Source organism: Otolemur garnettii, unplaced genomic scaffold (genome assembly GCF_000181295.1).
Source record: "Otolemur garnettii isolate 467f Iridium unplaced genomic scaffold, OtoGar3 scaffold00018, whole genome shotgun sequence".
In the NCBI taxonomy this organism is placed as follows: domain Eukaryota; kingdom Metazoa; phylum Chordata; class Mammalia; order Primates; family Galagidae; genus Otolemur; species Otolemur garnettii.
The window spans coordinates 3,419,857-3,435,282 of NW_003852413.1; the positions used below are offsets into that span (position 1 = coordinate 3,419,857).

The window sequence follows — 15,426 nt, forward strand, 5'->3', positions numbered from 1 at the left end:
TGACCCCTTTGTAACAATGAAAATACATCAAGGCATTAGGAAGGTTGAGAACCACTGTTCTAGAAGGAAGTGTCCACAGAGGAGCCTGCCAGGGGCTGTTCTTGGGCTGAAGTAGGGAAAGCAGCCAAGTGCTTTCCCAGTCAGCCGCTCACCCCACTCATCGTGGCAGTCTGCACCCCATGGCACGCGCTGTATGGGCTGTCTCAGGTGGGCTGGAAAAGCTCCCCACCGTGGGAGATGGTGAGCATGGGGCCTCAGGGGTGAGAGTGCACCTTGCCCCCCAATCTCTCTCCTTCCCCACCTTGCACGCCTCTGCTGGGTCTCCTATGTGGCCCCCACCCCACCCGCTGCAGTGGCTTAGCTGGGCCCCATACCCCCAAGTTTTCTACCCATCAGCCGTCCCTCTCAATGCTGGGGCCCAGAGACCATCCCAATGACCAAGAGGCTGCTTGAACCAGCTCCTACCCAAAGTCTCTGATACCTCCTCACCACTTGCCAAAGAAAGTGCATACGTGCATGTTAATTTATAAAACGTCTACCTAAGTCACCTAACCGTCCACCTGCCATCTCCCTGGGTCCAGGGCAGGCCACGCACAGCTCCTGCCTTCTGGCCCCACTCTTCACTTGTCCTGTGTCCCCACCCTGCTTCTCAAACTGAAATGTGCACACCTGAGGACCCCTGTCAAAATTCAGTTTCTGATTCAGCAAAGCCAGGGCCCTGAGGGTCTGCATTTTCAGGGGACTGCCAACACTGCTGGTCTACTGACCACACTTAGGAGTACCAGGTTCCAGCCACCACTGTCCCCAGAAGCCTGACACCTGCCCCCCTGCCTGCATACTCCTTCCTTGGCCAGGAGGGCCCTTTCTCCTTCCTCCTACTGATGACCAGGGTAAGGGGGGCAGCACTGCCACAGGCACCACACCAGGTGTGGTGTGTCAGTTCAGTCAACCCACACAGCCCTGTAAGTTAGGGTCAGGTGTGAGGGTTAGTCCTCATCGGTTGTTCTTACCCCATCACAGGGCTCATCTGGACCTGTGGTGACTCCTTTACAGAGACAATATTCCTTCATTATTATACCCAATTTATACATAAGAAAACTTCAAGAGGCTAATTAGCATTTGACTTTCTAATTTCTTAAGCAGGGCAGTTGTTTGAACTCAGATATACTGACTTCAGATGATAATAAAATCCTATCTACCCTGTTTTCAAAAACCCAACGCAAGTATCTCGTATTACTCCTGAAGCCTCCTCAGATCCCTCAGCTGGGGGGAGAATCCTCTCCGTCCTCTTTTTTGATCTTGTTTTTCATATTGCCTCATACTATAGAGAGTTTTGTCAGCCTGGGCATGACCTCCCAGGCCGGGGGCACCCAGGCTTCCTGCAGCACCCTGAACTTCGCCAGTGCTCAACAAATACGTGTCAAAGGAATTCTGTAAATCTGTTTATTTCTCTATTTCTGTATTTCCTCTGTTTTTCCTCGGCGCCTTAGTAATTACTCTTTTTGCCTTTTAAGTGCCAAGTTTGCACCAGTTAACAGGAAAAGAAGTTTTCCTTTCTGTAAGCATTTTTTTTCAGAATCCAGAATAATACATATTCATTTTACAAAAGTTGGAAAGTAATGGCAAAAGTTAAGTAAAAAGTAACCTTGGATTATTTGATCCCGGGATTTTGCCAACTCAGCACTACTGACGCTCAGGGCTGGATGGCCCCCTGTGGCAGGGGACTGTCCTGTGCTCTGGAGGACACTTAGCCTCATTCCCTGGACTCCACCCACTAGATGCCATTAGCACCACCCCACCCAGTTGTGACAACCACAAGTAGGTCCACATTGCCCTTTCTCCCTGCCCTGGGGACAAAATTGCCCAGCTGAGAACCAGTGCTCTGCCCCAGTGGAAGCACCTTCTGTGTGTTGGTACATCTCTTTCTAGTCTAGAAAAGGGACTTTCCACACCTGAGTCAGAAGAGACAAGGTCCAAGACACAACCGGGTTAGGGATGACGGTATCCTCAGGGCTGGGACCTGAGATGCCCAGCAGAGAGCCAGACACCCCGCAGGCTGATGGGTGAGGGCAGCTGGGCCTGGTGGGGCTCCCCTCCAAGAGCCTCCTCTTTGGAGCCAGAGCAAACCCAGACTGAAATCTTCCCTCATTGAAAAGATCTTAAGGACCATTTTACCAAATCCTACAGCAAACTCAGCATCTGACCTTATGGGATCATTTTAGTCACTTTTGGGCAAAAACAATATTGCCCAATATCTAACCAAACTTGGCTCCAGATCACTTTTAGCAACTTCCAGCAAAATGAAGTCCCCCCACAAAGGGTGAGGTGTTGCCCCCAGTGAGGTCAGTCAGAGAATGTGCTGGACAAGTCCAGGGAAGTGGCCCCCAGGACATCTTGGCCGATGACGTGTGACCCTCATGAGCTGAGACCCACACGGCCCAGTCTCCAGACTGTGTTGCGGTCCAGGCAACTGAAGACAAATCCAAGGTGACTCACGATCTTTATGTGCCTTTCCCAAACGCTGTGAGTAACAGTGAACCCCATGATAACTCCACCACATTTTTCTCTCATCTCTGTCCCTGAGGACCTGTGGCACTTCAGCACCCCTCTCCCCAGCCCAGCCCACCCCACCACCTCCACCTTAACCTCCCCCCAACAAGAGTGAATCCCCCTTTCCAGGAGGTGGGAGGCCGGATGGAGAGATTGGGCTGATACAGGCCCTGGAATAGATCATTTCCTTATTAATAATTTTTACCCCTTCCTAGACCTCATGTGGACCTGTGGTGGCTCCTTTAAGGAGGAAATATCCATGCTCAAGTCCAAGTTTCCTTATATTTGTTTTCAATTTGTCCCATTATATATCGGTCTCGTGCCATGTCCTGACAGGGGACACCTGCGGCTCTGAGAGCCTGCTGGGGTTTTGTCCTGCTGTTCCACCCAGCCCAGTCCATTTGACAAAGACGTTTTTGGAAACACTGTTTTCCTTCTTCTTTAATCCTCATGGAGGGAGCAGTTGTTCTGGGCAGTGAGAAGCCTATAATCTCCTTGAATTAGAAGGAGCCTTGGAAGACGATTCCAAGCTGTGCTCTCAGCTGACGATCTAACCCGGGCCAGGTTTGCTGAATGTCCGTGATTTGCACCGCATTGTGCAAGAGCTTGTAAGGAAGTGATCTGACCGTATATTAAATATACTCCCTGACCCCCAGAGTGTAACAGTCCAGCAAAGAGAGCAGGTAGGTATCTGAGTATAGCTCAAGACAGACGGTGAATGTTCAAACCACGTGGAGAGTAGGTAACACCGCAGTCCTATGCCTCCGATGCAGTGACTTCTGGTCATGTGTGGCTAAAGTTAAATTAATTAAAATGAAATGAAACTTGAAATTCAGCTCCTCAGCCACACCAGCTGCACAGCAAGTGCTGAATAGTGCACACCGCCGACCGTCCTGGAAACGTTTCCACCGCTGCAGAAAGCTCTATTGCACAGCTCGGCTCTGGGACATGGTGAAGTCGGAGGGGAGGGAGTCAAACTGGGAACGAGCAGCAGGCAGAGGTCTGGGACTCATTCAGTCTCCTTCTCCTGCATGCACCACATCTAATCTGTCACCAGCCCTTGGTAACAGCGCCCAGAGAGCCCCTCTCCTTCCTGTGCGTCCCCTGTGTCAGGTGCTTTCCAGGGCCGCTGGCCGTCTCCCAGACCTCAGCCCACCCAGGACAAACATCTTCATCTGGCTTTTCCAGGGACTGGACGTTGCCCCAAAATTTTACATGCATCTCCCAAGGAATCTTGTCATAAGATGGGACTTTATCCCACATGGAACAGCTTTGGCATCAAGAATACAATTTAGCTCGGCGTCCAAACACTTTGTTTCGACACAGCATTGACCATCCCTCAGCCATCACCACCCCTTCCCAGCCACCTTCAGTCCCCAGTTTCCTTGCCAGCCAAGGAGGAGTCCCTCACCCTCAAAGTCTGGGAGATTCCCCTACTTAGAAACTCAGAGCTCTCCAGATGCTGGGAGAGGATTCAGGTACCAGGGGCCAAGAAAGAGGAAGGTGCCATGCTGGGGTGTTCTTTGGACCCTCGTGGCCACTGGGACCTTCTGACACCTGACACAGCCCTTGCCTCCACCAGAAGCCACTTGTCACATTATATGCCTGGTGACCGAGCCCCTCTCATGATGAGCAGAAGGGGGACAGAGTAGCTTCCAGTTGAGGGGTGCCGCATGTTCACCTCTCCCAAAAGCCCATTTATATCTAAAGTCCCTTCTATAACCGGGCAGCCCCAGCTGGTCTTGGGCTCCCTCCCCAACCTCGTGGGGGCAGTGGAGAGTGGGGGTCCTTCATGGAAGGAACACCAGTGAGGTGCAGGTGAGTGGTGCGGGCACTTCGGAGCCCGTCTCCTCCCTCGACCTCCCTCTCTTCCTTTTCCAAGAAGCTTCTCTCTGTCTTGGAGGAGGATCCGTTTTTTAAGGTTGGGGGGGATATCTGGTTACCCCCCCCAAAGCCCAATCCTGGGGACGAAGACAGGCTCTTCCAGGACCACTTGCTAGTTAAAAAACAAAAGTTTCTTTCCCCTGGAAGGGAATATGTCTGGCTTAGGACAAAAGAGTGAAAAGAGGCCAAGAATTTGCCTCATCTTAAAACATCTCCCTCCTCTCCTGAGGCAGCTGCACCTTGGCCAAGAAGGACTCACCTGGAGTGGAGAGAGGACTCGGTCTCAAGTTTTGCCTGGGCCCTGCAAACAAGGAGACCACATGGGCACCAGACACCAGGCCCATGGGCACCAGGCCAGCCCGGCCTCCAGCACTATGACTCCGTCCCAGTAGAAACAAAGATTCCCTTGAGTAGAGCCACTGTCCTCAGATCACCTCCCAGCTGGAAAGCCCGGGCGGCAGGCTTGCCCTGCGCCGGGAAGCGTGTGAGAGAGAAGAGGCACTGACAGCTGCTGCCGTGAGCCGGCTCTGCAGGTGGCCTGGCCCTCCGCCCATTTCCCCGGTGGCAGCAGCGACACCCTCGGGTCTGACCACTCCCAACATAGAGGGAAGAAAGGACCTGAGAGCCCTGTGGCCCTGTGGCCCAGTGTCCCACTGCACCGCCACACCCAGCCCTCCACGGCTGCACAAGCATCTCTGTCAGGTTGTTCAGGGCCTGGACACCCCAGCATTTTATGGGGTCCTCTGAGGAAGTCCAGCACTTGACAGGACTTTGTGACTTATAGGTCAGGAATTAAATTCAGCTCAACCTCCCACCAGTGGTCCTGCTACCCAGTCCCACTCCATCTGCACCTGCTGAGAGGGCACTGACCCTGGGCCCAGCGCTCTGCTGCAGTGCAGTGTTCTCCTGAGAGTGCACAGAGCACCCACTGGTGTCCCCTGCCATGGGGACTGGCCCACACTGTGCCTGGGTGTTTATGCTTCCTGATCCCCCCCCCACTTAAAGAAGATGCCCCCCACATCAGCTCCTCCTGCCCCAAACCCTCTGCCTGCCTGAGCGCCCCAGGCTATGTCCTCACCCCACCTGACTGCTGAGTCCTAGGCCTGCAAAGGTTAAGTCCAAACAATTTCTACTGGCCACGTGAGACTATTCCAAATAGCTAAACAAAATAAAACAGCCGATTCTCAGACATGGGAGCCACGTTTTAAGGGCTTACATGACCAGTGGCTACCACGCTGGACAGCACAGCTCCTGGTGCCTCTCACCGTGGCTGGAGGTTCTGGCGGGCAGTGCTGGTCTACAGTGCCCTGTGCAGCTGTCTACTGAACACCCCTCTTTGCTCTGAAGCCCCCAGCTGTCTCACCCCCTCCACCCTGTCCTCACTATGCTGGCTTCCCTTCCCATGTGGCCTGCAGCCCTGCCTCGCCCCATGCCACCCTCTGCAAGCTTCCTCCTCTCCGCACCTCTCCTTCCCCAGTCCTGGCCGCTTCCCTGCTTCCATCTGTCGTCCACACTGTTTCCAGAGGCAGCTTTTAAAAATGCAAATCTGAATGCCACCCTTGGCTGCAAAGGCTTCCCAGGATAAAGGAAGTGGTTAAGCCCCGGGGCTTCACCATCTGGCTCATCCCCGCCTGCCCTGGCATCTTCCACTGCAGCCCCGGAGGTGCTTCCAGGCCCAACACAAGTCACCTGAGGTCTCATCCTCTTGCACAAACTCCTTCTTCTGCCTGGACCCCCCCTTCTCCTGCCACCTTCCCCATCCCAGTGTTCTTCAGAGCTCAGCTTCATGCCACTGCCTCCAGGAAGCTTCCGGAAGCCTCAGTGTGCTGGAGATGCCCCTCCCCCAGCCTCCAGGACAGAACCCGGCAACCTGGCAGGTTTCCTCCCCTAGTCCCCTCCAGCTCTGAGCTCCCGGAAAACAGGAGCCTGTTCTCATCTCTGGCGTGTCTCTAGCATCTGGGGTCAACTTCCAACACGACTTGACCTCCACCCTCACCTTCGGTCACCACCCAAGAGCCACCATCCAAAAAGCATGTGCCACAGCTGGGAGGCTGCTTACTTCTCTAACTTGGGGTAGGGGGAGAGGGACCCAGGGGACACCAGTAAGTACCAGTAGCAGCAGCGGATCCTAGCGTAGCCGTGGAGCTGTCCCCTCCCCAAAGCTCCTCTTATCTGTACTCAGAAAGTCTGCTGCTTCAAGAAGACAGTTAAAACCCGCTGCCCCCACCTGCCAGATTTACAAAGTGCCCCCATGTCCAGAGAGACAGTCGGTCTCAGTAGGTCACAGTGCGTCCATACAGTGGAAAACCAGAAAAACAAGGCTATTGATTAGGGTGGTGAACTGAGCATGGGAGGCGGGAATTGTGGTAGACAAGAAGACGTGTCCCCTGTCTAAAGTCTGAAGGAAGGAAGGGAGGAAGGGAGGAAGGGAGGAAGGGAGGGGAGAGGAGAGGAGAGGAGAGGAGAGGAGAGGAGAGGAGGAGGAAAGAAAATACTTGGAGGTGGGGATGGATTCAGCCTGCAGCACCCAATCAATAATTGAGTGTTTACGTTCATAAAGACATCCATAAAGCAGTGATGAGTGAAAACACAGTTGAAAACGCCCCCACACACTCACACACACACACACACACACACACGTACTCACACTCAACCATGAAGACCCGGCCACCCACCTGGCTGCTGCTGACACCGAGTATCAGCGGGTGATGAAAACACGATGCTTAACATTTTCTCATTTTGGCTTCTCTGCCCATTTCCCCATAACAGTCACGTTTTTTGTCACAGTAAGTGCACATTATTTTCCACTTAGAAAAATGACAAATAGGCCCCACCCTGGGGACGGAGGGAGCATTTTGCTTATTCCGGAAGACTCGACCCCATGAGTAGGAAAGTAGGATGGGCGGCGCGTTTGGGGAGGCCGCGGCCAATTTAGAGCTCCAGCAGAGCCGTGTGGAGCATAAACTGACCGGTGCCACGTCCCAAGTTCCTCCCTCGGCCCTTCAACCCGTGCATGCTGAGAGCCTGCTGTGCACCCCGCTGCACTGTGGGGACACGAGAAACAGGAAGGAGAGGCACCCCCCGTGGTAGTCACATCCCCAGCAGTTACGGTGAGAGACGGCCAGGCCGGAGGACACAGCCACAGGGATCCTAGCACAGTGGCGCTGAGCCTGGACAGGGATGGGCAAGCCAGGGAAAGCACGTTTCCTGGCTGCAGGGGCTGGTTCTGCCATTGTCCCGACACCTGTGGTGGCCCTGCACTGCCGGAAGCTGCCTGAGTGGAGCCAGCGGCTGCAGCTTGAAACCTAAGGAAAGGGCCATGTCCTCACACCCACCTCTGAGAGTTTTATGCAGCGACCAGGTGCATCCTCAGACAGGAGTGCCCCCCACCTTCAGAAGGCCCTGACGACAAAGCCCCACTGCCACAGTTCCAGGCACCTACTGCATGCCAGGCTCAGGCTGTGGTGTGTTCTGTCCGTTCCTGAGCCAAACCCTGCCAACATCCCTCAATTTTACAGGTGCGCCAATGGGCTCAGGCCCCAAGGCTGGAGCTGCTGGGGCTCCCCTTAGACCAGGTATGTCCAACAACAAAGCTCAGACCCCTGCTCCTGAGGAGGCTCCAGACCGTGCCAGAGAGCATGGCCCTGCCCCCACACCCCATCCAGCAGCCACTCCTCCCTGCTGGGTTGGTTACAGCTGGACCAGCAGCTGCAGCCTTGGGCCTCCAGGAAGACCTTACATCTGGGCGCCTGTTGTATGCCAGGCACCGTGTGGGACATCCACAGCTCTGTTTGTTGACACAGGGCACCAAGATCTCCCTGGGACAGCCTGCTAGCATCTTAACCCCCACCTCGACCAGAGTTTAGTTATTTGGGTAAAGGCACAGAATCCCCTTAAAATGTGAGGGGCTGGGGGGCACTGGATGAGCACCTGTAGGGCATTGCTTTTGCAAGGTGAAGAGAGGGGCATTTTGGTGAGCTCTGAAGAAGGGAGGGGAGACTGCCCCACAGAGGCAGAGGGTCCCCGCACTCCCGACCCTTCTAAGACGCAGACACAGACTGAACACTGGGTGCAGAGGGATAGGGCCCAGCAGCACAAGGCCAGACTTCCAGGACTCTGGTCCCAGCCCTCACAGACAGACCTCCATGGGGCCAGAAGGCCACTCTAAATGCCAGAAGACCTTGGAGCCCTCCAGTTACCCCAAACCTACTCAGACTCCCTCACCTCTTACTGTAGACTCTTCATGAGGAGAACGGGGCCGGGCACTGCCCAGCTCTGAAGACCAAGCCTGGACATCCATGGGGCAACATCACAGAGCACAGCCTGCCTTCTGGCCTGTGCCCGCCTCAAACCCACCCAGGGCTGGCAATTTTCCTAGTTGAGGTCCTTTTCCTTCCTTGGTCCCCCCAGCAGAGGGCGGCTGGGAACCAGATGTTCCAATGAGGAGGGGCTGTGGCCAAAGGCGAAGGGTAGGGGCACTCCCCCAAGTGAGTCTGTGGCCAAGAGCAACATGTGGCCCAGCACAGGGCACCAGGCTCTTGGCCGCCCCACACCCCGCAGCCTGTCTGCCTCTGTCCTCCTCCCCCAGCTCCTGTCTCCCAGCTACCGTCTCCTACTCTGCTTTGCCTCATTTCAAGGAAAATTCCTACAGGCACCAGGAAGACAGTCAGACACGGGGGCCCAGACAGGCCCACTTCCATCCCAATGGCCATCCTGGACTGGGTAGGTATCAGCTAAGGGGCCTGCAGCTCTGGGCCAGCCCAGTCCAAGGCTGAGGAAGGGGCCTCAGAGGCAGAACCTGGTGGGAGGTGGAGGTCAGGGCATCTCTGGTGCCCCTTCTGGGGACCATCCCCTCTGAGCCACCTTCAGATGACAAGCTCAGTTCTGGAAATTGAGCATGGGCAAGATGGGTACTGATGTGTCAAGAGCCACTCACACCGCCCCACCACAAACGTCACGCAGTTGGGAACTTGAAAAGGACCCAGAGATCAAGTTTCCTCCCAAAGAGCTCACAAGGCCCACTCCTGCCCACACCACCTGCCCCTCCCCAAGGGGTGAGGGCCTTGGAGCAGTAGTTCCAGAATTTTACCCTGGGGCCCAGTAGGAGGAAGGGAGCAGATGCACCCTCCTCTGCATGTCCCTACTTAAGCTCAGGGCTGACTCTGCTGGGGCAAGGACCCCAGGGCAGACCCCCGGCAGGGCCCTGAGAATCCCAGGGCCTTGAGAACAGCTTGCAGGACAACTCACCATGGAGTGTCAATCACTGTTTTCTTGGCTGCTCTCTAAAGTGACAGGAGATTTCTGGAAAGGCCAGGGAGATGGCAGGGTCCTGCCCAGAGAGCTGTCTGGACACTTGGCCTGAGCAGAAGCCACATTTCAGCAGTTTAAACAGGGGAAGCAGCAACCCTTGGCCCACCAGCTAGTTAAGTCACCAAGGTGAAGAGTCTCGGGAAGCCACTGCCTCACCTAATAGCTCCAGGCATCTCAGGGTAGGGAGAGGAAGCTGCCTCTGAAAGGGCCATCGTGCTCCCGGGGAAGGAGGGCTGTCAGGCAGAGTTGGTCTCAGGCAGTCAGCAGAGCGTGGGGACAGCGAGGGAAGCTTCTGGTGCTTCCTGCCCTTCCTGGTGTCTTTACCCTAGATGTCCCCTAGCACCCTCATGCCTAGGAACAGGGACTCACTTGAGAGCCCAACCCCAGAGAACGCGACACAAATGGGAAGCGCGTGTCCCTGCAGCCTGACTCTATCTATGATATTCTTTTCATCTTTGTTTTGATGGGTTAAGTTCAATGCCAGAATATTTGGTTTATGAGTCATGCTAATTACAGCTGGGAGGAAGGCACTAGGAAGAACAGAAAGGAGCATGTTCTGAAAAAATTAGGCTGTGTCAGTTGCCCTGATTAGAGAGTCTGCCCAGGAATGTGGAGGGAGCCACGTCCTTCCTGGGACATGGGGGCTCTCTCTGCTCCCACTAGGAGGGTGTCCCGTGCTGTCCAGCCGCACCTGCACCAGAGGGGCAGTGGTGTCCAGTGACTGCCCAGGGCCAACCCAAGGCATCTCTGAACATCTGCTCATGGGAGCGCTTTCCTGGGCATCACAGGAGACTCCAGATGGCAGTAGGAGGTGAGGGAGAAGAGAGGAGAAGTCCCTGCCCAGCTGACCTGCATCTGTCCTGTTCCCAGGGTATTCTCTGCTGACAGCTGGGGAGGGAAAATGTGGAAATTTGAGGAGTTCGGGATCCAGACTCAGCTTGGAGAGCTGGGCTCAGTGTCCCCCAAAGCACAATCTCTGGATGTGAAGACACACGTGTGCATCTCGGGTCCTCCTTCTACCTGCTCTGGGACTTTGGGCAAGTTGTGAGCCTTGCCAAGCTTTGTAGCTCTCCGCTTCCCAGTTTCTGAGAGCGACCTCAGCAGAGCTACTAAGAATCAACATTTGCTCAGCACCTGCCATGCAGAAAACACACGCAAACATGCAGCTGATGTTATGACTATTACTGCCGCAGTGATTGTCCTTGGGTCATTAAGCACCTGTCCACCTCTATAGGTCTAAGCAGTTCTCCGCCCTCTGCCTCCCACCTCCCTGTCTGTGCCCCCTCCTCTCTGGTCAGCAGGGATGCTGACCAGGCCTCGTGGAGAATGTGCCTCCCCTCCCTGCACACACGGTCAAGTGCGTCTATCTGTGACAGTGCTCACAGGGCCGCATGGCCTGCTGGGGAGTGTGTACTTTCCTGTGCTATAAAAAGCAAAGTCTGGGCAGCCTTTAAGGACGTCAAACACTCCCTGGGGACCTGAGAAGTTGCTAGCAGTGGAGAAAAGACGGGTTCTCAAGGCATTTCTCATTTGCAAAGCTCGGAAGGAGAAGGCTCCAAGTGTGCCATGCCATCTCCATTCCCAGAGATCAAGCGAGGGAAAGGCAGGAGACTCCTCCCTCCTGCCCAAGCTCAGATCTGTCAAGACAGCTGTGAGTACCTGAAGCACAGGAGGGCGTCCACAGAAGACACGTAGCCCTCCAGGGCTGGATAAGGCCTGAGAACTGGCATTGTGGAGGCACATCTGTGCCCATGAGAGGCTCCCAAGGGCTGGGTGATGAGCCAGCAGTCAGCACACACTGCCCAGAGGCTGCAGAGTGGCTCAGTGACTCCAGACCCAGACTCTCAGTGACATAGGCAGCTTCGCTTCCCAGGAGGGTCCCCGGGGAAGGAACATTGTTTTTTCCTGCCCCAGCTGGATTCCCTCCAGGATCACCAAGGCTGTTAGATAGGCGCCAAAGTCAATGGCTCCTGCAGTATGCAGGGTCCAAGAGTCAGCCACATCCAGACTGGACAGACCTGGCTCTCAGGTGGTCTGGGGACCCTGGTGGGGTGAGGGATTGGGCATGGGTACCATCTGCTTCCGTTACACGTCTTCAGAAAGCCATAGAGAAGAGTAAAGCAAGATAACACCCCACAAGAAATTGGGGGGTAACAATTATTCCTGACAGTATCCGCAGAAAAAGCCCACCTCCTCCATGGCAAGGAGGGAGATGGGAGATCACACAGCCCCGGGGAACTGGTCTCAGGAAGTGGAGTTAGCAGGGACAGAGCAAAGCTTTCTCTGAAACTTCTAGTTCTGCTGCCCCTCAGCCGCAACTGCCAACCTGGCCCCTCCCACCGGCCATGCTGGCAAAGGTGTCTGCTCAGCCCTGCTCTGGCAACCGGGCTGAAGCCACGAAGACAGAAGCAGTAGCCGCTGGGTCCCTCGCAGCTCTGTCCCGCCTCCTGGGCCACCTACCTCCGTCCAGCTGGGCCGCCAACCCCGTGCTCACAGCGGCCTCTCCGGGGAGCTCCTGGCACTGCCTTTTAGAGCATCTCGGGCGAGCCTGCTCTCGGCAAAGCCTCCTCCCGGCCAGCTCCCAGGAAGGGGAAGCACAGACTCCTGAAAGGCAACAGAGCAGGGGAAAAAGTCCTGGGGGAAGAAGGCTTAGGAGAGGGGCTAGGGGAGGGGCAGGCAGCAGCTAGGGCCCCTCCCGGCACCTTTATCTCCAAGGCTCCAAGTCTTTGGCCAGAAGCGGAAATGCAGTTTCTTGAAAGTAAACGAAGAAAGCGAAGAAAGCAGGGCGACCGTGTAAAGAGCAAGCCCCAGCCAGATGTGAGCAGCGGAGGGAGCCTTGAACGCTCCCAGCGCATTTTAGCCAAACAGCAGGCGCCGAGGATTAACTGTGTGTGTGCCCCGCTGCTGGGCGGGGAAAGCCACCCCTGGAAGCCAGACTGGGCTGGGCGTGCAGATGGCCACCTCTGGGTGTCCAAACATCTTTCCAGATGTGGAGGGGGTGGGGTCCCCAGACAAGGATGTCCCACACAGGGTGGGGGAGCACAGACAGCTAAGTGCTCTGGGTTCCTTGGTAGCAGGGGATGGGTTTCAGTAACCAACCCCATGGGATCAAGGCTCCAAACAGTGGCAAATCTGAGACGCACCACCCACAGTGGGCTCAGCCTGGAGTCCAGAGACTAATAGCAAGTTTGGGGGACTCTGGGAGCCCTCTGCAACAGAACGTCAGGTTGTGTGTGTGTGCACACGTGCATTTTCAGAAAGTGATGGTCCGTTGCTCTCAAAGGTTGGGAAGAAACCTCTGCCCAAGAGGCTTAAATTTTCCAGAAAACAACGTGAGCACAGTGGTGGGGCCCAGACGGCTGCAGGAGCTTCGGCACGCCTCCGTCTCCACAAGGCCTCTCATTCCTTGATAGAAAAACCTGACATTTTTTTCAACTCCATAAATATTTTTATTAAACAAGTTCCTTAGCCCACCTCCCCTACTGACCGCTGCCCTAGGCTCCTCCTGCTGGTCCCTGGTCGGGGCTTAGTCTCAGCAGCCCCAGTCGCTCAGACAGCTTGTTGTGGAATCTTATCATGTCACTGGAAGAGGAAGGACTTGGCCGAGAAACCAAGCTCCACCAGGACAGAGTGCTTTTTCTGGCTTCTATCTGACCTGCTCCCAGCTTGGGCTTCGTACTTGCCCCTTGTTCTGTCCTTGTTCCTCCGAGGGCCCCTCTCTCTCATCCTGTCTGGACAAGTGATGTACAAACAGGGATGCTGGTTTGGGACATTCAGGGCGAACAAAGAGGCTGATTTCACTCCCCCTTGCTTTGAAATCTCCTCCCGTCCTCTGCACCAACACATGGACAAGCTAAGAGAAGGCAGAAAGAGGGGAAGAGAAGCATGCACGCTCGTGTCCACTGTCGTCCCAGGCTGGGCTCGGCAGTGTCCAGAGAGAGCTGAGCATAACGGGATGACCCCTGGGTGGGGGAGGGAGCCTGTGAGTGCCCAGCGGCTTCCCTGCAGAGCCTGTGTCTGTGCTGGCCAGCACCTTTCAGAGAGTAGTGACAGAAAGGCTTCCAAGCCCCCCAGGGAGAACTTAAAGAACATAGCGGTGAGATTAAGTAAATGTGTCCTCCAGAGATGTGGCCTCCACTAGACTTACAAGACTCAGAGCTGCTGGTGTTCTTGGAATAGGCGCCTGAAGCTCGGCAAAGCTTATGTCTCCTGTTGCTTATTGATACAGGAAAACCCAGAGATAAGCTTGTCTTTGTTCCTGTAAGTGACATGAGGAAGTTTCCCCATCACCCAGAGCAAGGCCCAACATACAGACTGACCTTCCCTTGGTTACGCTGTCCTTAAATAGACCTCAGAGGAAAAAACATCTTATGCAGCCCGTATGAGACATCGGTCCGTATACATCAGAGATCTGGGCCTTTCTTAGGACTCTTACGAAGTGGGGACTCCCCAGATGCAATGGAAAATTCCTCGCTGTCCAGCCCAGGAGCTGAGGTTTAGAGAGATGCTGGTCAATGCTCATGAAGCTGGGAGCAGAAAGATGGAAGATTTATTCTTTCTCTTTGGTCTGTCCAAGATGGCTCTGCTGCCAAAGAGCTGAAAGAGGGGGCATTTTGACATAATTCCAAGACACGAGTACACATGCCCCAAAGAGGACAGAGTCTGCAAATACAGCTGAACGATGAGCTCCTCGGCCCAGTAGGAGGTTGAATCCCCACTATCTTACCTTGGCCCAGCCTGGAAATGCTACCACACCTCGCTGGGCCTTAGAGTCCTTACGTGAAAGCAGAGATAAGCCTGGGTTCTGTCATCTGGATCCAGTGAGGCCAACCATGGTCAGAGGAAGATGGGGACACCCTACAGACTCAACCCAAGGCGGGGTGCTTCAGGGCAGTTCCCCTTCATCAAACACCAGGACGTTCTACAGTGGAATAAATGAGGGCTATTATCAGTCTCCGCATAGTCCAAGTCATGTTGTTCTATTAAATTCATTTGTACTAAATTTAGGGAAACATTCTTAAGCTTTCAGAGCATTTTATATTTGGGAGATTTGGAATAAGCAGCTGTGAACCTGTAGTTTCTCACATGATTAAGGAAAAGGTCAGTAAGGCAGACCCAAAGTACTGTAATGTTCCTTATAAATAACTTTCATTACCATAAGTACGATCTTCTTCCTTCCCATGCTGGGTTGATCCCCACATGTCCTAGGAGATTAGAAAAAGGATTACTCGTATTCCTTTGGGCAATGAAAACTGGGGGACAGGAGGGAGTGATATTAACTGCAACAAAAGAAGCTTGGGGTTTCCCAAGATATTCAAGTGAGACAGAAGGCTCAGAGGTGTGAGGAATTCCAAAGATAGGGATTGAGGTCTGGGTACATCTCAGGTGCCACCATCATGTCCACAACTCAAACCATCAGACAAACGGGCCAGGCTTGCAAGTCCAGCTCCCAAAGACTGCCAGCCAGTCCTCAAAGAAGGAAAAAAATATATGCCACCAAAGCAGAGAGCTTGCCAGGTTCCTAACGCTCTTTGTCATCAACTTGACTTCTGCTTTAAAACCGTTAAGTAGAAAAGATGGCAAATCTGGCAAGCAAGGGATGTTCACACAGATGATGTGGTTCTCTTCCTTCCCGGCAGCACCCGCAGGCAGCCAGACGCAGCCGTTTAGCAAATACCTTCC

General features: G+C 54.5%; 1 protein-coding gene across 1 annotated transcript in view; it reads right to left on the reverse strand.

Annotated features, from left to right (window-relative positions):
• C1QTNF1 (C1q and TNF related 1) overlaps positions 1-12,546 on the reverse strand; it is an 18,806-nt gene extending 6,260 nt beyond the window's left edge. Inside the window, exons 1-2 of the mRNA XM_012802817.2 lie at positions 12,447-12,546; positions 12,205-12,348 (exon numbers count right to left, since the gene is read on the reverse strand). The gene's annotated coding sequence lies outside the window, so the exon portion shown is untranslated. The remainder of the gene's footprint in view (positions 1-12,204; positions 12,349-12,446) is intronic.
• Between the last annotated feature and the right edge of the window lie 2,880 nt (positions 12,547-15,426).